General features: G+C 39.9%; 1 long non-coding RNA gene across 2 annotated transcripts in view; it reads right to left on the reverse strand.

The window, feature by feature from the left end:
* LOC124240859 (uncharacterized) overlaps window positions 1-25,792 on the reverse strand; it is a 48,306-nt gene extending 22,514 nt beyond the window's left edge. The window contains exons 1-3 of one of the 2 annotated variants that reach the window (XR_006889036.1): window positions 25,668-25,792; window positions 10,435-10,682; window positions 10,155-10,288 (exon numbers count right to left, since the gene is read on the reverse strand). This is a non-coding gene — a long non-coding RNA (uncharacterized LOC124240859). The remainder of the gene's footprint in view (window positions 1-10,154; window positions 10,289-10,434; window positions 10,683-25,667) is intronic. The other variant, XR_006889037.1, reaches the window with a different exon arrangement.
* Between the last annotated feature and the right edge of the window lie 462 nt (window positions 25,793-26,254).

A 26,254-nucleotide genomic window follows, 5' to 3' on the forward strand; every position in this document is an offset into this window, starting at 1 on the left:
AACAACTATTTAGATGGCATTTACATTGTATTAATTATTATAAGCAATCTAGAGATGATTTAAAGTATACAAGAGGATGCGCATAGATTATATGCAAATACTAACCCATTCTATATACAGGACTTGAGCATCTGCAGATTTGGGTATCCGAGGAGGTCTTAGAACCAATCTCCACAGATATGGAGGGGTGACTGTATATGGGGAAGGATAAAGACATATTCATACATTCAGAGTGGCTGAATATCTGTCTGCCCTGGCTTGATGAACAGAAAGTAAGTGGAGGAAATGCTCTGTCAAAATGAGGAAACAAGCCAAGTAAGAGCAAAATCCGGTAACCACAGAAAAAGAAAATGGAGGAATCCCAAAAAGATGGCACAAGGAAACGAGACTGAGGTAGGAAAGGAAAAGCACTAATGATATACTACCTGGCTCATTGCATATGATTTGTATGGAGTGTATCGTATTATGTATAACACATTATGTATTATGTAATTATATTATGTAAAGACTGAATCTTAATCTGACCAAAATAACAATATAACTCTCCTTAAAAGAGAAGGATGGGAAATGTGGGTGTCTATAGCAGGAGGTGGAAAGTGTGCATGAAGAGCTAAATCCTCATTGTGGAAAATCAATAGCTGATTCCTAAAGTGAAAGTAAATAAATAAAGAGATAAGAATATAAGCATGTTATTTAGAGACAAGGATACCTAAATACCACACCCCACAAATCAGCTATATTAGATTGAGTTGAGAGTAGTTGCCTGACAAGAAAGGAAAATGAACAGTAGTGGAGGAGGAAGATAGGATGTTGGGAAGCTATGTGGAGAGTGAGGGGATGAAAGAAGAAAACTGACCATTTCCAAACAAATCTTATAACACTATTTGACTCTTTGAGTTATGTGCATCTATAATTTTGTTAAACACAAAAACTAAATTAAAGATAATTTTTTTTTAGGAAGATTAACCCTGAGCTAACATCCACCACCAACCCTCCTCTTTTTGCTGAGGAAGATTGGCCCTGAGCTAACATCCATGCCCATCTTCCTCTCCTTTATATGTGGGATTCCTATCACAGCATGGCTTGATAAGTGATGTGTAGGTCCGTGTCTGGGATCCAAACCAGCAAACCCTGGGCTGCCGAATAACAGCACATGAACTCAACCACTAGGCCACTGGGCCAGCCCCCTAAAAATAATTTTAAACAATGTTATTTCAGACTACTCCTGGTTAATGAGAGAATAAACTGAGAGAAAAATTAATACTCATTATGTATTCAAGCAGATACTTAAATATTTTTATGGATAAATAAATAAATAAAATATAAAATTAATATTTATCTCTAATATTATATTTAAGTCAATCGATTAAAGAATTGTTCAATAAGTGAATCAATTAAATTTATGCATAAATAACAATGAATCAAAAAAAGAATGTTACAAAAATACCATCAAGCTCTTTTAACTTTCGACTTCTAGTATTTGTCTCTATGCAAATTCCTATCATCAATTTAATCACTAATTGTTCCTGGCATAAAGTGGATATTAAGCAATGTTTGTTTTTTTGAATGAACAGGCGAATAAATGTTGTAAAAGAATTTATTCTCATCAGTTACAAAATTTAGAATAAAAAGATACTTTCACTTTCCTATAATGTCTCTCACTCATCTGTCGTTATCTGGCACTCATACTGCTTTCAATTTCTTTCTTACATTCTTCCTCTAATTATATATTCACAAAAATCTTATTTTAGATTTTCATAGTACACTATCAGTGCCTTTGCATTAAAAAAAATTTTCAAGAAATGATTAACAATTTTTAATACAAGATACCAGTTTCTCTCATACCCAGGAAAAAGATGAGACGAACGTCTCAGGATTTAGAGGAAAGAAAAGACAGATTTACTTAGGTTGGTTCCATGTATCAAACTGAGAGATGAGGCTGTCTGACCTCAGCATAGGAAAGTGGGTAGAGCAGGCGGGCTGGCAATCAAAAGAGACAAAATAGGTGCACTTGTGACTGTCCCCACCCTGGGTCTCCTTGCATAGTTTTTTCACTTGGATTAGACTGCTATAAATTTCCAGAACACCAGATACACCCAAGTTCCAATGAAGTACAAAAACATACTCCATCGCCAAACCCCAATTATTTTTCTATTATCTTGAGATTATGTTCTGTTCTTCCCTTTTCCCTCAGAGCAGATAAGCAAGAATCAGCTGTGTAGTCATTAACTAAGAAAAAGAAAATGGGATTAATGGATTGACCAGAAATGCCGCAGGGTCACAATGGACCGGTGAATAGAAGAACACTGTTTGGTATCACATCCCCAGCTCAATCAGTGACTTATGCAAGAGAGTGAGTAATCGTTTACTTCAACTTCACTGTTAGGTGAGAACAACATGTCCTTCCTTCTTCCTAGCGTGCCATGAAAACTAAAAAGATAACATCTTAAAATACCGAAATACTTGGAAAAAAATGATACCATAGTAACATGATCTTATCACCACACTCCAATATAGCATATATTTTCTTCATACACAGAACAAACAAAATTCTTCCATAACAGACACAAAAATTTGAAAAGCAAGGAATGGCAATCTGCTCTGTGAGCAAATCTTTTATCACGTGCTTTAGAGAATATAATTTCTACCCTCGCTCATACACATTTATTTGATTTCAGTAAATCTTACGCATATTCAAGTGAGAGGAAAACTTGGTCAATAACTTTAACCAAGGTTTAGAATTACGTCTCTACAAATGATGTAAATGTTCCCTGAGGATTAGAGGAAGGAGAAGAGTATAATTTTAGACTACTTTTCATTTCAATTTCATTCTGAAATTTCAAAGTCACTGATACCTTTAAAAGATGAAATTTTTTAAAAACTTACCTAGAGGACAAATATGACAGCATGGTTCTTATACCATGAGATAAAGGACGTTACTGGATAGTAGGAGTGTACATAAAAGATTGACATTTTAACTTCCAAACTACAAGTCCAGATCTATTGATCCCAATGGCAAAATTCCAGGAAGAATTCCACGCACATATTGTAGATCTCTAAATATGCGTTTAAAGGATTCAAAACTCCCAAGTGACGGCAAAAATGCAAAAGCCCAGGTCCTCTCTCCGTACCCACTTGGCACTGTTGATACCTGCCTTTTCTTGAGATGCCCCCTCTTTCCCCTCTCGGTTTCCATGAGGCCCCTGTATATTAATTCCCTCTCCCTTTGTAACTACTCATTTTCTGTTTCTTTCAATGGAGTTATTCGCACTCTTGGCATTTCACACACCCAGAATCTCTCCCTCCATCCTCTACACCAGGGTTCAGCAAGCTTTCTCTAAAGGGCCAGATAGTAAATATTTTAGACTTTGCAGGCCTTAGGGTCTCTGTCAATGTACTCAATTCCATTGTATCTTGAAAGCAGCACAGACAATACATGAGGAATGGGTATAGCTTTTTTCCAATAAAATTTTATTTATGGACATTGAAATTTAAATTTCAGGGGCCAGCCCCTCGGCCTAGTGGTTAACTTCCCACCTCCGCTTCAGCCGCCCAGGGTTCAGTTCCCTGCCACGGACCTATATCACTTGTCGGCAGCCTTGCTGAGACGATGGCCCACAAATAAAATAGAGGAAGCCTGGAACAGACGTGGGCTCAGGGCAAATGTTCCTCAGGAAAAAAAAAGTTAAATTTCATATAATTTTCATGAGTCACAAAATGCTCCTGTTTTTCAAATTTTTTTCAACCATTTTAACACCATTCTTAGCTCACAGGTCCAGACTAAACAGGCGGTGGGCTGGGCAGTAGACTGCCAGCTCCTGATCCGCACTACGAAATCCAACCAATCTTTAAAATCTGGCTGAAATTCGACCTCCTCCTCAGAGCCTCCTTTAAGGCTCTCAGATTAAAGGGACAGCCTCTTCCTCTAAGTAAATACATCTAGTCAACCCAGCTGACAACTGTCATTATTATCTTGTCTGATTTTTTTCTATTGTTGCCTGAACCCAGAAAAAGGTTTAAAGATTTTACTAGTTTTACACTTTTCACAGATATAAATCCTGTCTTCCTAAACAGACCACAAAATCCTTAAGAACAGAGACAATGTCTTACATGTATTTATCCCCTGAAGTGACTTGCAGATTGTTCAATAAATGTCGATTTATGATATAATGTTAACATTAACAGTATATTTTTGGGGCCAGCCTGGTGGCACAGTGCTTAAGTTAGCACATTCCACTTCGGTGGCCTGGGGTTCGCTGGTTCGGATCCCAGGTGCGGACCTACGCACCACTTGTCCAGCCATGCTGTGGCAGGTGTCCCATATCTAAAGTAGAGGAAGATGGGCAAGGATGTTAGCTCAGGGCCAGTCTTCCTCAGCAAAAAGAGGAGGATTGGTGGCAGATGTTAGCTCAGCGCTAATCTTCCTCAAAAAATAAAAAAATAAAAAAATAACATATTTTAAAAGACTATATTGTTAAACAAATGAATGAATGCATAAGCGTCAGCTCTGTATCAGGCACTGGCTAAAAGTTTTTATATGTATTATACATTAATAATTATTTCAATTTGCCCTCACAACAGTACAGTGATGTAGGCAGTATTACTCCCACTTTACCAAAGAAGAAAATGAGACTCAAAGGCAATTGACTTTCCCACAGTCATCCAGATCTGCTAACTTCAGACCCCACGCTGCTACATTTGCTTCAGTTCTGAAGGAAGAATTTAAGTCTTTTTTCTATAATCATGATTATCATCATCCCTTTCAAAACCATGTAGCCATGGATGAAGAGAATAGAACCAAGAGCAAAGTTTGCAAAGTCTCGATGAGCTTATTTTATTCAGATTTCTCTACTAGAAACCACGTTCATCCTTGACTCCTCCCTGGTCTTAACCTTCAAAATGCAATCTATCTCCAATTGATATTGATTCGATCTCAGTTCTGCCCACTTAACTGTTATCCTGCTAAATCACTTCAAAATACTCGTAATTGTTCTCTCCATCTCAAGGCTTGCCTCCCTTCACTTCATTCTTCACTCTACTATCAAAGACCTTTTAAAGCACAAATTTGCTCATGTTACTCTCCTGCCTAAGCTGTTCAAAGATGTTCCTTTGCCCTTAGGAGGCGTCTATACCCCTTGAAGTGGTATATAAGGCCCTCCACCATCTGAATCCTGCCTGGCCCTTGCCTCACCTCACACCACATGTGCCCCAATGCTCTGTGCACCAACTTCTTTCAGTTGTTCCATCAGGTCACGGTCTGTACTCAGCTTTGCCCTCTTGTCCTCTATGGAGATTTCTGTTGCTTTCATCAGCAAATGGAAAGAAAATGGAAGACCTGGATCACAGAGGCCCGTAACAAGGATGCAGGGTCCTGTGCTACAGGGCCCTCTGCTTAGAATTCTCTTCTCCTTTCTCTTTACTTAGTTAATCATCACTCACCCTTCGAGGCTTATCTTTTGAATAAATGTGTGAATGACATCCACCTCTCTTTGACCATAATGCCATCTTACAATGGACATTTCTTCATCTATATTGTTTTACCTTTCCACATTTCTCTATTACCTTGTTTTGCAAAGAGATCTTCTGCCTCTACACATTAAATCACCTGGTTACTAATATGATCTTCCAATTTATATGCCAACTGCTGAAGTGGCTGTTCAATGCTTTCTCCATCTGCCCGCTGTCTACATTTCAAGACAACCAGATGGTGCACATCAAAAAAATTCTAGAAGAAAAATTGTGTTTACATCGCCTATATACAGCATGACCAGTCTACCTACCAACTGACAATATTCTTCAACCAGAATACTCCCTTATAACTTCCCTCAATCCCCAACACCACCAACACCTCAACATCCTTCCAGGATCTTAGGATCCCAAGTCAATCAAGTAGACACAGCGATACACCACCCAATCTCCCTTCAAGGAAGGACTTGCTGCCCAGTTACAGGGGGTGTGATCAGCAGACAGACTATAGCTGTAAACTCCTCCTGCAGAGAAAGCCTTTGACTAGGTCAGCCTTTCCTATGGAAGCTCACATATGCTGACTAAGAAGCGTAGAGATATAAAGATGCAGTCATTTGGGTCCAACATGGGACAACTCTGATTTACTCCAGAGCTCCCTGCTGGGTTGGCCAAGGCTTAATTGGGTCTGTATTATGGTTTGACTTCTTCCACTGCCCATTTCTGCTTTCTCCACTTTCCTTCCTCAAGTCTTAATTTCTAATAACCATCTTGCACACTAACCTTCACCTCAGAATCTGTTTCCAGAAACCCCAAGCTACAACTTCACCTCATCAAAATGCATCATGCATGATAAGCATGGCAATTGGTTTTATGCTCCAGAAAAAAAAGACATCCATTTAGGTGGAAGAGACCATGTGACTCTCTTTCTAACATAAACACACTGCTCATCCCTGTCAAAAGTGAAAGGATCTCTTCAGGTTACAGAAATCATCAACCAGTGAGCCTTCTCTCTCAGTCAATCCCCAGCATACTGCATTTTCATCACTCCCAACTCCACCTATGTGGCCAAGACTTTTGCAACAATCTGCCCCTCACCTGCCCAAGGACTCTCACCCACTACCACCAACCTAACGGCATCATATGTAAAACTGGCCCACTGAGAGACTGAAGGGTCCAGAACAGTGGTCAGAGTAATGTCTCCCAATTCATAAGGTTTGTAGGCGTGCGTAAGGCACATCCATCATGGAAACTCAGAGAAATGCAAAACTGGCTCCACAGAGAGGAAGGCTGCAAAAGAAGGACTTTTAATAGACCCACACTATCCCTGCAAGCTCAGAGTGCTTAAAACATTAATGTTAGCCGACATTTCAGGATTCATCCAGGGAGTGTCTCATTTTCCTATTTGACCCACAACACCACACTGGGACATGATACTTGTATTAGCGTGCTAAGACTACCGTAACAAAGTACCACAAACTGGGTGGCTTAAAACAACACAAATCATTCTCTCACAGTTCTGGAGGCTAAAAGTCCAAAGTTCAGGTGTCCACAGGGCCATGTTCTCTCTCTGAAAGCTCTACGGGAAGATCCTTTCTCACTTCTTCTTAGCTTCTGGTGGTTGCCAGCTGTCCTTGGTGTTCTTTGGCTTGCAGCTGCCTCACTCCAATCTCTGTCTCCATCATCACATGGCCTTCTTTCGTGTGTGTGTCTGTGTCTGTGTCTGTGTCTTCACATGGCATTTTCCTCTGTGCATGTGTCTCTTCCCCTCTTTGTATAAGGACATCAGTCGTATTCGATTTAGGGCCCACCCTACTCCAGTGTGACCTCATCTTAACTTGATTATATCTGCAAAGACCTTATTTCCAAATAAGGTCACGTTCACAGGTACCAAAGGTTAGGACTTGAAGATATCTTTTGGAGAGACACAATTCAACCCGTGACAATATTCCATCAGCACAACCTTTATTTGGATACAATTTCCTTCTTTCTTGGCTACAATTCACCTATTCTCTATTTACTAATACCATTGATAAGAGACTCCAGGAACTAGACACACGCATATACACACACACACACACGCTTTGGCCTCCACCTGAAAGACTGTCCTGTTAGTCCTAGAAGAAGGGAGGGGTTGATCTTAGAAAAATTCTAACATCAGTTTGACAATATTAATAACCATGTAGCCTGAAAGGGTATAGTAATCTGAAGTTTAAGAGTCATATCCATGATATTTTGTTGAAATTTATAATGCCAATAGTTCCAATCCATTAAATCTATTTGCCTAAACTCGGTATAACTAAGCCAAGGAAGCTTCTTGAAAATATATCACAAAGGCTTTTTTCTTTTTTTACAAACTGTGTAAGTATTAAAGACTTCTCCCATAAATAAATCAATCTTCCGTATATAAAGATGAAACTTGATTCATCGTTAAGGCTTGTATTTGAGTTGTTTTTCCAGTAGTGTGATGGATTTCCACTGATCAACCACATGGTCTTTCTTGATTGGTCTGCTCAGAGGTGTGGTCTCAGGCCATAGAATGTTACAGTGAGTACTGCTGACTGGCTTGTATATGACCTGACCTCACCTGTTGTATGCTTTCAACAGCTGAGTTATTCAGGCTTGGATTAGGTTATGTTGTCCTTAAGGTTATGTGTGAAACTGATTCTCATTTGAAAGCACTTTCAGTGTATAACACAAGTGACATATTTCCTTCAAAGCAAATCAGTGTGACATTATTATCAAGAGTTGCTTTTTGAAGCATTCCCTAGCGGTAAGTCAGGCCACTGGGTTTCTACATGCTGGTCCAAAGTTCAGACAAGCCATGACATGTTTTGCTTTACTTTAACAGAAGAACCTATCCAGTTAGCATGGGTATTCTACAACATGGGGATAAAATAACACGTTTGTTATCGTCTGGATGCAAACATTATTATTCCCCTTGAATACGTTTGCTAGAGACTTTATGTTATCTTCCCAATCTAAAATAATGGATGTTTGTAAGATCAAGAATATCTGAGAGAATCAATTATCATTCTAATATTTACAGCAGAATTGATTAACAGTTGCCATAGACTAACAACAGTGTTTATTGTAACTCCCTGGATTTAAGTTTTCTTCAAAATCAATAACAACTAAAGATATAGATTATAGCTGGAAACCACCCATGAGGTGATATTCTGGGAAAAAATATTTATCAAAGTCATTAATTAATTATTCATGGATTATGCTTCCATTGCCTAGGTTATCATTTCACTGTTTTATCTCCAGAACAGACTGCGTGGGTGTGAAACCTGGCTCTACCACTAACTACTAATATGGACCTTAGGCAATATTCTTTTTTTTTTAATTGAGGTATAATTGACACATAACATTATGTTCGTTTCAGGTATACAACATAATGATTCGATACCTGTATATGTTGTGAAATGATCACCACAATAAATCTAGTTAACATTCGTCGCCATACATAGTTACGAAATTTTCTTTTCATGTGATAAGAACTTTTAAGATCTACTCTCTTAAAAACTTTCAAATATTCAATACAGTATTATTAACGATAGTCATCCTGCTGTTCATTACATCCTCATGACTTATTTATTTCATAACTGAAAGTTTGTACCTTTCAATGTCCTTCACCAGTTTTGACCCCACTACCCTCCTCCCTGCCTCTGGCAACCACCAGTCTGTTCTCTGTATCTATGAGCTTGTGGGTTTTTTGTTTTTGTTTTTTAGATTCCATATATAAGTGAGATCATGTGGTATTTGTCTTTCTCTGACTTATTTCACTTAGCATAATCCTTGGGCAATATTCTTAGCATCTCTATGCCTCAGCTTCCTCATCTGTAAAATGGGATAATAATAGTATCTCAGAGGGTTAACTGAACATTTAAAAAGTTAATATATGTAAAAGGCTCAAATCGGTGCCTGGCAGATAGTAAGCACTCTATGTGTTAACCATCCCCAGTGAAGGCAGGTTTTTTTGTTTCGTTCACAGCTCCATAGCCAGCAATTAATTGATTTTTTTAAAACTTAATGGATATTTGACCTTTATTAAAGTTACTAGTACTTAACAGTGGATAATAATGTCCTAACAGCATAAATACATAAGATATTCAACCTTCCACATCATAGGAGGGACCTGGTTTTCACTCTAAATATTTATTTTACCGACTCTTGGATATAAGATCATAACCCACATTGTTATCCAACACAGCAGATGTACGGACAAGACTTTATGTCAGGAATTTCCACATTTTCTCCTCTTATGTCTATTTATTTATGTAGAACTGCCTTGCTCCAGAAAAGATTTCAGACACCTTCATAAATATTCTACCTTCAGTTCCATGTTTTACTTTCAACTTGCATTTTACTTTCAGTTCCACTATGTACACTTATATGATGTGGAGACATTCCTCTATGTCATAGGGAAATCTAAAACTTGTACACATCTTTTGTTTTTGCTTTTTAGAGGGCTAAGATTTGTGGAAACAAGAGAGTGAGGACATTTAATATTTAAAAACATAATGAGCAGAATACCTGGTGCCATTTGATAGGAACACATGAATCAGGAATGACATTACAAGACATATTCCTGAAGGATAGAACAGCCTTCATAGAGAGTGAGGCTATAAAAGGTAACTCTGTAAGTGGTAAAAGATAGACACAGAACTTTTTTTTTAGTTTTGTACCTATTAAGACGTGAATCAGAAAATCCACGGTACACTGAATAGCTGGTTGATATGGAAGATTCTTTCTTCAATGGTGCATGAATTTTGGAAGAGATTCCATTCTGTCTATGCTAAATCACTCCATGTTAAGTGACCTAGAACAATATAACAAAGAATGAGGTCATTTCTTCACAACATGTACAACGTAGGAAAATTCTGTGGTGTATGCTTGCTTCAATGTCAGAAGTTACCAAATAAATGGAAATTTAACATTACTCTGGTGATGGACTGGATTTCTCACCTTTTCCTCTGGTGTTGTGACAGGGGCGTAGACCAGCCAAGCTGCATTGTACCGCCCTTCCTCCTTATTCCCCCTCGGCCCCTTGCTCAGTGGAGTGATTCCTGTCCAGCTCCTCTCTTCTGACTCCTGTCTCCTCCTCCCTCCTGAGCTCTGAAATGGATGACTGAGATGTTCACTAAACCGCAGACCAACTTTATTTGGCAAATACTGGTCTCAAAAGAGCCAATGGAAGACTAACAGGTGTTCATCTGTTGGAGTAAAGTAAAAATAACGGTAACAAAAAAATCACAATTTGTAGAAGCATTCTTTGTTTCAAATCTTCTCACACAAAACTGAGAAAATATGAGGAAGAACACTAAAAAATATCTAGGCTATAATGTCAAAATGTAAAGAGAATTTATGTTCATTCTCAGTCTCAGAGGATAAACACAAAATTCTAGAGATATTTTTTATCTCATTGTGCCATATTCAAAAGCTCTTATTTTGCTACCTTTGGAAGTGTTTTGTAGTGTCATGGGGTCTTCCCTTCAGTTATTTTTCTGTCAGGACTTTTTCATCACCAAACCCTTCTAACGTGTTTAAAATGTCCTTTTCAATGGAAAGATAGTGAAGGTTTTTTATAACAGGAGACCATTTTGGTGTTTTAGAGTTAATATCTTAGAAAGGATAATAGCAACTGTGTGGAGGGGATATTGGAAAGGGGAGAGGTCAGGAGAGAATGGACTCAAAGAGGACTCCACTGTTTCTAGCTTAGGAGCCTTGGTCCAGGGCGTCACCGTGAACTGAGATAGCGAACACAGAGGAAAGGAAATTAGGGCTAGTGTTAGAAGACAGCCTGTTCTACTTCATGAAACATTGAGTTTGAGATACCTGAAAGATTTTCTTGCAGCCATGTCCAGGGGCCTGTTGGAAATTCGGATCTGAAGTTCAGGACAAGTCTGAATATACAGAATTTGGAGCCACTCAAACATAAATTAAGTATGAACTTCACCTCTGGCAAAAATGCACTAAGCACCAAGAAGGTGACCGATGACAGATATTTGGAGAACAGCGAGGAGCCCAGGCAGGACACTAAGAATGGCCAGAGATGGAAGAAAGGACAAAATTTGCCACAGAGTCCAAGTTCAGAGGCTGTTTCAGAAAGATAGTTAACACTATAGAATGCTGCAGACACCAAGTAGAAGGAAAGTTCATCAGAAGGCAATTTTGCTGTTGGGAGCTAACTGTTGACCGCTGAAAAGGCAATTACAGAGATGGTGAAGTCAGAAACCAGATTATACTGCACTGAGAGATAAAGGGAAGTAAGAAAGTAAAAACAATTCAGAGGTCATTTCTAAACCCTTGTCTCAACTATTTTTTTCCCATGAGATTTATTTCACAGAGTTTGCCTTACTCTATAGAAACAGCCATCACAGTGAGATATTTAAAATATATTTATCTAGCTAGTGCGTTAAATATAAACATGGCAGGTACAAGAAATCAATATGATGGAAAAGATAAGACTGAAGGCAGGAACCTTAGGAAAACTCACATATTGTTAACATAGGCACTTAACAAAATAAGAAAGGGGCCATTAAAAAAGTCGTATTTCACCTTCATTGCCATTTGTCATGTGTTTACACTCACTATATGGTTTAGCACTACATTATGTCAAGGACAGCTGAGAAAATAAACGATTCTGACCTTCACTCTTATTCACAAATTAAAAATGTCATGGAACACCATGTCATTTGATATCGTCTTGATAGGTACGTAATAAAATGCAAGCAGAACCAAACGTGAGCTTTTTTGTATGACTCTTTAGACAAATCTCCGAAAAGAGAAACCTAACTTTAAAAAGGAAGGAGGGGTAAATGGATAAATAAACTAGGGTACATCCAGATAATGGAATATTATTCAACTCTAAAAAGAAAGGACCTATCAAGCCATGAAAAGACATGAAGGGGGGCCAGCCTGGTGGTGCAGTGGTTAAGTTCGCACACTCCCCTTCAGCGGCCTGGGGTTCGCCAATTGGGATCCCGGGTGTGGACATGGCACCACTTGGCACACCATGCTGTGGCAGGCGTCCCACATATAAAGCAGAGGAAGATGAGCACGGATGTTAGCTCAGGGCCAGTCTTCCTCAGCAAAAAGAGGACGATTGACAGCAGATGTTAGCTCAGGGCTAATCTTCCTCAAAAAAAAAAAGAAAAAAAAGACATGAAGGAATCTTAAAAGCATATTACTAAGGGAAAGAAGCCAATCTGAAAAGGCTACATACTGTATGATTCCAATTATATTTTGCTGTGAACCTAAAACTGCTCAAAAAAAGTGTCTTAAAAAAAACAGGAAGGAGACGGCACCTAGAAATAAAAACCTAAGAAGATGGTTGAACTATCATATCAAAATATAATCATTCATTCAACTGATTTGTTTATAAGCAAAGATGTATCTTTGACCCTCTACTCTGTTCCAGGTATTGAGCTAATCACAATGTGTGTGGTGGGGGAGGGGGCATGAAAAATATAACAGTCTTTAACCTTAAAGTATCAGGCACTTTTCCAAGATCTATACACACATCATCTCTTTAATTCTCAAAATAACCCTATGAGGAACAGGAGCAGGCCAGGAGTTACAGGGTCTGAAGCTTATACAATTTGAGGAGCACGCTTTAAGGAAAAGAATACTATTAGCCACCGCAATATAGTGCATTGTATTGACCATTTTCCCCAAAAAAGGTTACTATCTGGGCAGGAAAAGAGACTGAGTAAACAGCAAGTATGTGCTTTGAAAGAGATATTTTTTTCAACCACAAATATTTATGAGCAACAACTATGTGCAAGGCCTTGTTTTAGGTGCTTGGGATAAACAAAGATCCTTGCCCTTGCGAGGCTTCCATTTTAGCATGGGAAACAAAAAAATAAATGTGGTGAATAAATAAATTATAAAGTATGTTAGAAGTTGATAAGTGCTATTTTTAAAAAAAAGGATGGAGGGAAAGTGGAGTGGAAAACAAGTCCTAGTTTTAAGTAGCATAATCAGGGTAGGTGTCATTATAAGGTGATATTTAAGCAAAGATTTGAAGAGGCCAAATGTAACCACACAGATACCTGGGGCAGAGGGTTGCAGGCTGAGGGAACAGGTGGAGCATGTCTCACGTGTTTAAGAAACAGCAAGTAGGAGGTGAGCTGGTGAATGAGTGAGGAGAGACTAGAGGAGATAAAGCGTGAGAGATAAAGGGGTGGGGGGAGTTATCAAACAATGGAAAGAATTTGCCTCTTACTCTGAGACAGAGAGACATTGAAAGATTTTGAGTTAAGAAGCGGCAAGATCTAACTTACAATTTTAAAATGGCATCCCAGCCACTCTGTTGAGTTTTGGGTAGCTCAGACCAGAATGATAGTAATGTAGGTGGTGAGAAATGTTCAAATCTTAGATATACTTTGAAAATAAAGCCAACAAGCTTTGTTAGAGTGTGATGATGGGGTGTGAGACAAAGAAGAGAGGATTTCAACCTAAGCCACCGAAAGGATAGAATTGCCTTTGAATGATATGGATAAGGACACAGGAGCAGGTTGGCAGGGGAGGCAGAAAATCATTCATTGTGGGGACATATACAGCTTGAGATGTCTAAAAGATATCCAAGTGGAGATATCAACTAGGAGCTTGAGTATGTGAGTCTGGAATTCAGCAGATGCCAATACTGATGGAGTATCAAGAACGAGATGAAAAGGATGCCTGCCATGGTGTACTCTGGAGAGATCAGCAAAAGGTGCCTGTAGTAGAGGATGCCCAACTTCTATTTTTATTTTTTTATTTTTTTTTAATCTTTTTTTTAAAGATTTTATTTTTTTCCTTTTTCTCCCCAAAGCCCCCCGGTACATAGTTGTATATTCTTCGTTGTGGGTCCTTCTAGTTGTGGCATGTGGGACGCTGCCTCAGCATGGTTTGAGGAGCAGTGCCATGTCAGCGCCCAGGATTCGAACCAACGAAACACTGGGCCGCCTTCAGTGGAGCACGCGAACTTAACCACTTGGCCACGGGGCCAGCGCCCCAACTTCTATTTTTCACATAAAGATCTTCCGAAGAGAAGTTCCCTCATTTAAATCCTAACCCTGGAATTTTTAAGACTAGTCATTAGTAATGAGGAATATGTTAAATACAAAATGACACATTAATCAAAAATGAAAGATGTGAGTAAAGGGTGGAAACAAGAGTCCCAAGAGGATAAAAAGTGAGCTGGCTATTTTCATCCTTTACTTTGTCGTCATTTGGTCGGAAGGAGATGGACACACACATCTTTGCCAAAACAAGCTCATCTCCCACCCCAGGACTCTCCATTGCATCTCCCTCCACTCCTCATTAGCCAAGTCTTTCAGTAAAGAGGCAGAGGTTCCACAACTCAGGACTCAGGAATCCCTACCTGCTCCCTTGCAATGAAGATACATAGAACCCTGGTTAAGACAAGACATAAACTTCAAAGGCAAGAGATGTCAAACTAGTAAGTTGCAACAATGAGAACTGTAACAAATCTCCACTATAAGGGAGGCTGGAAGATTGCAGGGCTCTAGCCCAACTTCTTCCATACACCCTCTCTTCCAAACCCTACACTTTCTGACAACAAATCTGAAAAATAGGCCTTGTGATATTTGTCACTCTGTCCTTTTTCCCACGTTTGCTGCATGTGATCATCCTGGTGTCTTTGGTTACTTTTGCAATATTCAGGAGACCCTCAAACAGAACACAAAAAGGCAATAAGTAGATACAGCTATAAGGAAATAGCTGTTTGTTCCTATGATTTCTTCTCTGAGACTCTAAGCAAATATCCCATTTATTCAACAAACATTTATCGACCGCTTTCTAGGTTGTGGGAACTGTGCTAGGCCCTAGGGAGAGCACTCAAAGATGAACAAGACATGTTCTTGACCCTAAGGTCCTTTCAGAGCAGAAACACTATCCTTTCTCAAGCTCCACACCTGCTGTGGCTGCCTTTTCTCAGGTCGTAAATCTTCACCCCGGCTCAGCGCGTTTCCAGGCATAAAGAAACCATGCCTGTACTAGGTCATTCTATCTACTGTAAAGCATAGGTCTCAAGTGGAGATGATTTTGCCTCCCAGGGGACATTGGGCAAGGTCTAGAAACATTTTTGCTTTTCCCAACTCGGGGAGTGGGTCGTGGGTGCTACTGGCATCTAGTAGGTAGAGTCAAGGATGCTGCTAAACATCCTGCATTGTACAGGACAGTCACTATGCCCCAAAACAAAAACTTACCCAGCCCAAAATGCCAATAGTGCTGAGACTGAGAAACCTACTTTAGACAGTCTTTATTATAGCCATTTTTTCCTTATAAAATATGCCAATTTATTCATCCATTTATTGTCTTAGCAGCAATAGCAGTAAGAAAGGTTTGTCCTGTCATTGATTACGATGTGGAAAGTAGGAAAAAATTAAGGAAGTATATTTTCCTCCCATATCTTGCAGTAGCCAGCTGGAGGTCTTGCCGGGATCTATTTTCTTCTTTAAACAGGTCTAGAAAACCCCTGCAGCAGAAAGCAAAGGATCTGGTCCAATCATTGTATGGCAAACACACATCTTTATCTTTCCCAATATTCTTTGCCATTCCCTCCAAATGTAGTATTCATTCCTGTCCTTGAGTTTCCTTTCATGTTCCACCTTTCATGTTCCTTTCACGCAAGGCAATTTCTTCTTCTGCTTGCTCATTTTCACCTCACCAAATTCATTTTCTCCCTCAAGATCTAGCTCAAATGCTGACTCATTCATTTATTCCAGCTGCTCCAGGCAGCAGTGACAAGCTACCCTTCCATCCTAACCCCCACCAAAACACACTCCTGCAGCTACTCCGCCCCTCCTTTGGTAACTAATCCCATCCTTTGGTAAAGTGTTACAGTTTTTTGTGACACCCCAACTAACTTATAAGTTCCTTGAGGTCTAATTTCTAATTCACAAGAATATGATTTTTTCTTTTAATCTCATTTGATTGAAAGTTACACAATCATAGGCACAGATGAATGAAGGAAAGTGATACTACATCTCAGAATGATTATTGCTATAAATGTGCTATCTTGGGAGAAAAAAAGAGCATTGGTCTAGAAATCTCCAAAGTCAGCCAAGGCAACTTCACATATCAAGCTCTGACAGCGTCCTTTTTCCTTAGGAAAGACTGAAGGAAAAAAAGGAACATTCCTGCTTCTAGGCTGGTAGATAAAGGATTTTGAAAAGTTTCATTTAAAATTTCTGCAATTTAACAGATTCATTTAAGGTAGGAATGGGTTGTGAAAATCAATAGATTTTTCTGCACAGAAAAGAAAAAAAAGGTGTGGTCTGACTTTATTAAAACTAATGACTCACCAGTGTTCATACTTAGAGAAAAGCAAGACAAGTCTATGTGTCACATATTTCCTTTCTATCCAGATGAGCATAGAAGCTCTTCAGCTGGGCTGAGCCAACCAAGAACATCTAAATGTTCAGCACTATCACCAGCCGTTCGTTATCTTATCATTGAAAATCCAGGCCAAATGCAAAAGGACACTTCTGTTCTTCTGCCCTTGTAACATTAAGGCTCAGGGGGGCAGGTATGTGGGGGACCACCACAGAGAGAACCCCATCAAGGAGGTGGCCTTAGGACGCAGGCTCTGTTGGAGTTTAACCACACTAGGCTGGAATTGTACATCAGCTAATTCCTTGCTATGAGAACTTGAGCAAGTCATTCACCTATCTTAACCCACATTCTTGATATTTCACAGAAGCTTATCAAGGATTTAATGAGATAATGTATGTAAAGTGCTTAACAAAATGGCCGGTATCTAATAAGTGCTCAGAAAATGGTAGAAAAGAGTAGTCTCTTCACTTTAAATGCATTTACTTTTGCTCTCAAACCTATGCCCTTCCCATAATTTGATAAATTTTCTTCAGGCTCTCCAGAAATAGAATCTCTTCCAGTTTGTTACCAACATCCTCTGTCTTTCATACTAAGGACACATTTGGCTTTCTTTTCATTGCCCATATATTTCTTAAAATACACCTTGGGAAAGATGACATGTTTAAAATGCAGTGGAGCAACCTGCTCATAAAGCTCTGAGATCTGAACAAAGTGAGAACATGACGAATGAGTATGAATTATGCACTGGATCGCACAAGAGTTCCGAAACAGGAAAACTGACTCTGCGGGTGTGGCTCTACAACCATATAATGTGGTTTACAGTTTAAAACATCGACTATAAAACACCATCTCGAAGCGAGTTTGGGTTTGGTTATAACCAAAGCAAAAGAAAGCCCACTCACACTAACAATGACCTTTACACCTGTTTGGGTTTCTTAGTAACTTATTTTAACAGATTGTCTATACAAGATGGAGTTTTATGACTGGCATCAGTCCAAAGGTGGAGAAAACGTGAACAAAGTGTGTTTAGCCATATTTTTCAGTGCATTTAGTTCTCGTGAAATGTAACAACAGATGGATTCCTGGGGCGTGGAATTTTCCTTTTTTCTTTTTTGGATAAAATACGTACCCAACAAGTAGAAACTATAAAATGAACATAATTCTTCTTCCAATTTTCCCAAAAGAGAAAATAGTCTTTAAAAAGTATTCACTCCAGTTATCAAACAAAAAATAAGAGCTTCCACCAAACCATTTCCTTTCCCCCAAAAGTCCCGTTGGCTCTGCCTGCTTGTGGTTTGGACTGATGAGCCTTTCCATACAACAGGAAATATAAGACACACAAATAGAGGGCGGGACAATAGACCATCAATCAGTAAACACGAAAAAATGGGAGAAATTAGGTTGTGTCATAGAAAAAAAGAAATCACATTGGGAGACAGGAAGCAATGACAATTTTATCCTCCTTGAGAAGGATGCATATAAATTAGCTGTGCATTATATATGGATTATTTTTGGCCCATGTGCACTACAGCAAATTAAAAATGGATTCTGGAGCTGGCCCAGTGGCAGAGTGGTTAAGTTCACATGTTCCGCTTTTGTGGCCCAGGGTTCACCTGTTCGGATCCCAAGCGCAGACCTACACACTGCTTATCAAGCCATGCTGTGCCAGGCATCCCACTTGTAAAATAGAGGAAGATGTGCATGGATGTTAGCTCAGGGCCAATCTTCCTCAGCAAAAAGAGGAGGATTGGTGGCAGATGTTAGCTCAGGGCTAATCTCCCTCAAAAAAAAAAATTTAAAAATGGATTCAGAAAAACATGAAAGTTGGGAGGAGGGGACAGACAGCCTTATCTGCTGTCTGTCCCCTGGATAGGAGCTCTCAAAAGCAAAAACCTCTCACTGATCCACTGCTACCTGCTAGGAAAGAGTAAATTAAGACTGAAAAAACAACTGAACTCCTTAGAAATACTGCTTCTTTCACTAGAACCTTCCGGGGAGGAGGGGATTGTTAAGTCATTCTGTTGGTATCTTGTTTGGTTTTGCATTTGTATGCGTCTGCACCCTCCTTTGTTTCCCCTGAAGTGGAAGTTATCAATGTATCACAGGAATGTCAAGTCTCATGAAGTTCCTATCTGCTCCGGACAAGGAAGGAGGGAGGGTATCACTCTGGTACCTGTTCTTGGAAAATTTGTGGAACAAAGAAAAAACAGAAAGGATCAGATAAATTCTGATAAGCAGAAAAGTTTTATAATGTTTATCCAAATTAAATCTCCTAACATTGAAATTTACCCGTCCTTAACCCTTCCCTAATCACATTATCGGAGGAGCACCTTCCATCCGTGGCTGCTGACGCAGGCTTCACGAAGGTGAGTTGTTTCCCTACAGCAGACCTGCAGCACGCTAATACTGAGGCTTAAATCAGTTCTTCTAAAACCATTGGTCAAATAGAAGCCAGAGGACAGTCCTGACAGAATCAGGGACCAGAGAAGGAAACCTAGAAAGAATCAGTTTGGAAAGCTGGAGAGCCCTCAAGGTTGTGAGATCCACAGAGAGGAGAGAGAGCAAGAGCTGGGAAAACCTGTGATTTCTTTTCCTTTGTTTTTTGATGGGGGACATATCTTTTTAACGCCTGTTGTCTGTGAAAGTGGCACTCTTGGCTAACTGCTCCAGAATTGCCAGGTGAGCCTTACATGCAAATGGTTTCCTCTTGGTCCCACTCGCTCCAGCGATGCCATGCTCTAGCAGGGCAGGAGGAAAGCAACCCAAGTATCGGCATGAAAATAAGACAAGCTGGCCTCCCACTTTGCTTTAACGATTTCCATATCCAGTATGACAAGTTCTCTTGGGACAGGCCTGCAACCACAGGCACATGTCTCGCCCTGTTAAGACTCAGTAGCAGGTAAAGCAACCTGAACTCCCCTTAAAAGAGTCGGGCGCACAAACTGACGCCCACGCGCAAAAGCAAGGAAGCCGAAATGGGCAAAACTTTCCACCCGTTTGCTTCCAACGCTCACATTCCTCCGGGGAAAGCGGATGGGGAGGACAGCTCAGTGTTCAGAGGCGTGCTCGAACCTTTCCATTGGCTTTTTTGTTCTCCTGCTTCATGCATACTGGCAGGAATCTGAACAAGATGGGGGTTTAAAAGCATCACTTTGGAAGCTTCCGAGAATGAAAATCTACCTCCTCTTTTTAAAAAATTCCTACTTTTCTCTTTGCTCAGGTTTCCCTTTTGTGGCACTTTCTTTCTCTCCCCTTTTTGTTAAATCCACCGTGCTCCTCACATTTGGAGGTAAACCTTGACAGATAATTCCTCCATCTCTGGTTACTTACACTGAAGGTTTCTCTTCTCTTACTGGTTGGTGAAACCGTGGTTAGTTCTGGGACATTAGCATTGCCTAGTTCTGTTTGTCACCTTTTAACTCTTGACTGAGTCATGGGGGCCAGGTGGAGGAGGGAGTCCTTTGTTAACTACACTCTCATTCATCCAGGCAACAGACTATAGAGTAGTAATTAACAGCATGGATTTAGGACACTTCACAAAATATGGATAGAATATAGTCTTGTGAGAATTAGATAAGGTAATATATGAAAAGCAGTTAGCATAGTGTCTGGCCTATGGTTAGCTGAGTAATGGTAGCCATTACCAGCATCATCAGAATCATCATTGTTATTAAGCTACACAACTTGCCAGGCCAGACAGTGGGAAATAAGGATGAATAAGGTCTAACTTCAGAAAGGTCACAGTCTACCCTTAGAGACAGGCATGTAAACAAACATAACACCAATCTCAATCTGCCCCAGTCTTTCTGAATTCCTTATGTTCAAAAAGGTACAGGGGTTGGCCCTGTGCCCGAGTGGTTAAGTTCGCGCACTCGGCATTGACAGCCCAGGGTTTCACAGGTTCAGATCCTGGGCACAGACATGGCACTACTCATCAAGCCATACTGAGGCGGCATCCCACATGCCACAACTAGAAGGACCCACAACTAAAATACACAACTGTGTACTAGGGGGCCATGGGGAGAAGAAGGAAAAGTAAAAAAAATAAATCAAAGGTGCAGAGTCCCGCCTTTGAATCAAACAATGAATTGAGACTAAATATTTTTTTACTCAACGTACTCATCAAACCTCCAAGAACTTAATCCACAAAGTTTTCTGGATGAGCCTTTGTCACTCTTTTTTATTCTTAATTTCCCTGAACTATCTGTTATTGTTTTGGTTTTCTCATGAATAGTTATTGCCCATAAGAAAATGGAAAGCTGTGCAAATCCTAAGTTCTTTCTCCTGGATGCAATAAAAACATTAAAAATTAGAACAGCAGATTCAGGACCCCCTCTTCCCCTGGAGTACAAACAAACACATGCCCAATGCTGTTAAACTTAGGCAGCTTCCAAAACTCTGATGTTAATGGCCAACATTGCTGGGTCTCAGAATTGTTAATCATGTTAGCGAATGAATCATTCCCTAAAGCGATCAGGGCTGGTATTCTGACACTAATTCCCAAGATGCAGAATACAAAGCTGAATCATATCTGCTGCTTTTAGATGACTCTGGCAGTTGGGTTTAAAGTACCAAATTTTGACAAAATACTGAATGTCTCTATTCTGTGCCTTAAGCTTTATATCGCAATGACAAGGTTGTGCTTTTGTTGCAATTTAGCTGGAAACAAAAAAAAAAATCTTAAAAATTTTTCCACATCTACATGCTCCAAATTTTTGTAGAAGTCTTTATGACTGTTACTTTGATGTACATGCCAAACAGGATAAACCCATGAAAGGCAACACTGCTAATGAACACAAGGAACTTTATGTAATTGTAATAGCCAGTTTGGCTAGTTTTATGGGTGTGTGTACATTTAATTTTGAGTTGAGCAATATCCAATTTGGCAATGAGATAGAATAATATGAGTCTTTCTGCTTGTTTGTTTTAATTACTAACAACCAGAGAAAAACTATTCATGGCAGCCAAAAGAATCAAAGTCAGAAATGCACTCTACTATTTACAGACTCCCATTAATATGCCTAAAATGGATGTCACTTATTCAGGGGTTGCAAAAGTCAGGAGTGGCAGACTTGAAGCTGTGATAAGTGAGGAAAATATATATAGATAGATGTTAAGTTTTTTGAGGGATGAAACAACTTTTCTTCTAAGCTGTGAAAGAAGTCCCAAGAATAATCACTCATTCATTCGTCAATACTAATTGTACGCTCACGGGCCAGGCCCTGTTCTAGGTGCTGAGGATACCAAAATAAACAAGTAAACGAAGTCCTCTCTACATAGAGTTTACATTCTAACGAACTATATACACAATAAACAAATAGACAAACAAAAGTATAATTTTACGTAGTGCCAAGAGCCTGACAGATAGCTAGATAGCTAGTCAGAGGATGGTTCTCTGAGGAGCTGACATTTGAATTGGGATTTGAATGGCATTGGGGGGAGGAGGTGTGCAGCCATTCTAGAATCTGGAAGAAGATTCCAAGCAGAGGGAACAGCAAGAGTCAAGTTCCTGAGGCAAGAATACCCTATGACTGTTCAAAACAGCAAGAACCCAGTGAGGATGGAGCATAGTGAGCAAGGCAGACAGAGGAGGGGGGTAAGATCAGAGGTCTTGGCAGTAGGGGAAGGTGTTCATACAAGGACCTGTGGGGTGTGGAGAGGTGTTTGAATTTTAAGCTAGGTGTCATCAGAGACTTTGAAGGATTTTATGAAAGTGAGTGCAAGATCTGACTTCTGCTTTTGTGACATTACTCTAGCTGCTAAGTGCATATAGAGTCTCAAGAGCAAAAGCCATAAGCCCAGTTAAGAGACTATGAAGGGAGGTGGGCAAGAGATAAATGGAAGCTCAGACCCGCGTGCTCCACAGGAGCAGTATAAAGGAGTCACATCCAAGAAATTAAAGCTTGAGCCAATCAGATATATAGTAGATTAAGTTTGGGGATGACCGTGTCCCTAAAACCATGTTGGCTAATGGCTGTATCTACTGTAACTAAAAAGATGCTCAAAAATATGTGTTAATTGAACAAACTGATCTGAGAGCCAGAAACATAAATCCCAGTTCCACTCATTTACCATCTATCTAACAGTTCTTTGCCTAAGTCTTACTTTCAGACATGTGGTGGTCATCAGGAAGACAATAATGAGGATTGAAAGAACTACTCTGCCACAGCCTTCAATCTGGAGTCACAAGTCAGGCAGTGACTGTAATAGCCCAGGCTGAGTTTATATGGAGGTGTGAATGAGATAAAAATTGTCCTTCCTCCAGGGCCCCAATCTTTACTTAGATTTTATTTAATAAGTTCCCCCATTGCCTACCGAGTAGAGTTCACACTCCTTGGCCTGGCGTTTAAAGTCGTCTGTGATCTGTCTCCCATCCCTGTTACTTCCAAATATTCTCTTTCATATGCCCTATATTCCGGGCAAAACTATTTGCTCGTGTTTAAGCACTGCATTTTTTTTTTCTTCTTCCATATCTTTGCCCACGCTGGGAGTTTCCTGCCCAACCACCTTCTATTCGTCCTTCACAAGATCCAACTCAACCTTTATAACATTTTCCTTAACAACCCCTCACTTCGAACCTCTCCATCAAGTCTGAACTCTTAAAAACTTCCACCCTAGTAGCTGTAGGACACATCTACCCATCTGCCAGTCATCTCATTATGTGTGTACTTTGAGGGCAAAGAGGAGCCTTGCACGAGTCATTGGCTAACATATGTCAGGAAAAGCCCAGATGTGCGCTCTTCTCTTTTCACACTCTCTCTGTCATAGTGCAAAGGGTTTGGATCAATGCTTCATTAAACTGCACTTCTTCATGCAAATGTTAGAATAAAGCAATCTGTAAGAACAACCACAGACCAATTTTCCTAGCCTTTCTGAAGTCACGGGTCTTAGCATAAGTCTAAACTTGCAAGTTTACACCTAGTCATGTCTTCTTTCCAACACATAGACACTTTTACGATCTTTGTAAGTTACTTTACCTCACTTTTCTCATCTGTAAAAATTGCGGTAATCAGGAGCCGGCCCTGTGGCCAAGTGGTTAAGTTCGTGTGCTCTGCTTCGGCAGCCCAGGGTTTCACCAGTTTGAATCCTGGGCACGGACATGGCATTGCTCATCAGGCCATGAAGTGGCATCCCACATGCCACAATTAGAAGAACCCACAACCAAAAATACACAACTACATATCGGGGAGCTTTGGGGAGAAAAAGGAAAACATAAAAAATCTTAAAAAAAAAAAATCAGGGTAATCATTATACCTACCTCACGGAGTTCTTTTGTGGATTAAGTTATTTAACATAGATAATAATGTCTAGCATATGTTTTTAATGTTATCTTCTACATCAGGGCTTTCTTGGAAGGGGAGGAAGCCGTGTAACTGACTACTCACACCTGTTCATACAGATGAACAGCCATCTATTTGGTAGTCAGATGTTATCCAGCCCCAGATGGAAACCACCTAAACTTAGTCTTGCATTTCCACCCTACTTTAGATCCTAGCCAGTGATGGCCTTAGACACGTTACACAGGTCTGTGAACCAAGCTACATTCCAACCAGCCCAAATGCCCACCCTACTTAGAGCTACTGGTATCTAAGTGAGCACTGCTAATGGGCGTCCCCAGTGACTCATAAAACAGACATACATACACAAAATCAATCAATCAATCAATCAATCAAAGTAGGCCAAGGAAGAACAAAGGGAGAAGCTAAGGCTCTAAGGCTTCTAGAGTCAAGGGTTCAAAAGTGGCTGTGACGCTTTTGGCTGAAGACCCATAACCAGAAGACTCCCATCCACTCAGTCTCCTTGGGGTTCTACTGCCAGCATTTCTCCCCTCCACCATCCTATTTCTATACTCTAGAATCAAAACAGTCACTATCTTCCTACAGATGTGTTTAAGCCACAAGGTAAGAGGTATACCCCCATATATGAGTCATTTGTACTATCTTTCAACAGGCAATCCTTTTAATGGCGTCAGCCCACCCTCACTGCAGGGAATATGTATTGCTGGATTTCACTCTCTTGCTTTTGTACTTAACCTCCTCGGACTTCAGGTTCTGAGAGTTCTTTATTCTACAAACCGATTCTTAATGCCTGTCCTTCAAACCTCTCCTGTTTTGATGATGACCATGATGATGATGATGATGATGATGATGGTGATAATGAACAGTTACCATGAGCCAGAGACTGTGCTCAGGAAATTATAACTCCTCACAACAACCCAATGAGTAAGGTATTATTATTATCCTCATTAAATACATGAGGAAACTGAGGCTTAAAGAGGTTATTTAACTTGGTGAAGTCACGTAGTTAGGGAGTAACAGCGTCAGAATTTAGCACAATCTGGCTCCAAAGCCCATAACCTTAACCACCTTCATCTACTTTCTCTCCTTTGAATGACCCATTTTTATTCACATCTTGATCCCAGCCTGCCTATTGACCCTTTAACTTTGCATGCCCCTAAGTTTGGGCACATTTGGCACCACAGTAAATTCCCTTGAATCTAACCAAAGAAGCCTACCTTCTGACTTGTCCATCAGAGAAGATGGACCACACAATAAAGCAGAATTAGAAGTTGATGTAGAATATTACTTATAGTCGTGGTACATATTTAATCCTGGGTTACGTTACATTGAAGCTTGGCTAACTCAATGCTAATGTCTAGTACAGTTCTCTTGCCCACATCTACTATAGGGGTGAAAAAGCTATATAACTCTTTCCCAGTCCCTTGTCAGACAAGAGAAAATGTATGACACAGTTCTGACCAATGAGAAGTAGGAAGTCTACAGGTTAGGAGTGGACAAGCTTCTAAAAAACATTAATTTTCTTCAAAAAAAGAAAAGAAAATCACCAGTACTGACCTATTCCCCTTGTTGCTGCTGGGAATACAGATGAGATGCCCTGAAATAATGCAGCAATCTTGAGACGAGTCGGCACGCCAATACACTGAGGATGGTGGAGCAGAGAGTTAGGAAGAGTCTTGGACTTTGGAGACATTGTTGAACCTCTGGTCACCACTTGTGTGTTAGATAATTAAACATCTTTATTGCTTAAGCCAGTTAGACAGGATTTGCAGCATAAAGCATTACTTACTGATACAATAGTAACAATAAAGAGTTTGCATTACATGTTACAGATGCGATCATTCTGGGAAATGCTTTACTAGCTTCTAAATACACTAAGTTAAAACCTCTAGGGATGATTGTGTGGGTTCTGAGCTACGAGGAACCTAACATCTTTGCTATAAAGACTCCAGTGCCACGTGAGGGCAAGTCCTGGTAAGCAGTCCACACAGAAGGCAATCTGTTGAATTGTAGTTGATACGTTGAATGAAGCAAAATATAAGTTCAAACAAAAATGATCACTTCTATGAATTCAAGCCGGACAATATCATGACAGGAAAAAAAATAGCAATAGTCTCCAGGACTCAGAGTTAGAAACCTGGGTT

This window comes from Equus quagga, chromosome 6, assembly GCF_021613505.1.
Source record: "Equus quagga isolate Etosha38 chromosome 6, UCLA_HA_Equagga_1.0, whole genome shotgun sequence".
NCBI lineage: Eukaryota > Metazoa > Chordata > Mammalia > Perissodactyla > Equidae > Equus > Equus quagga.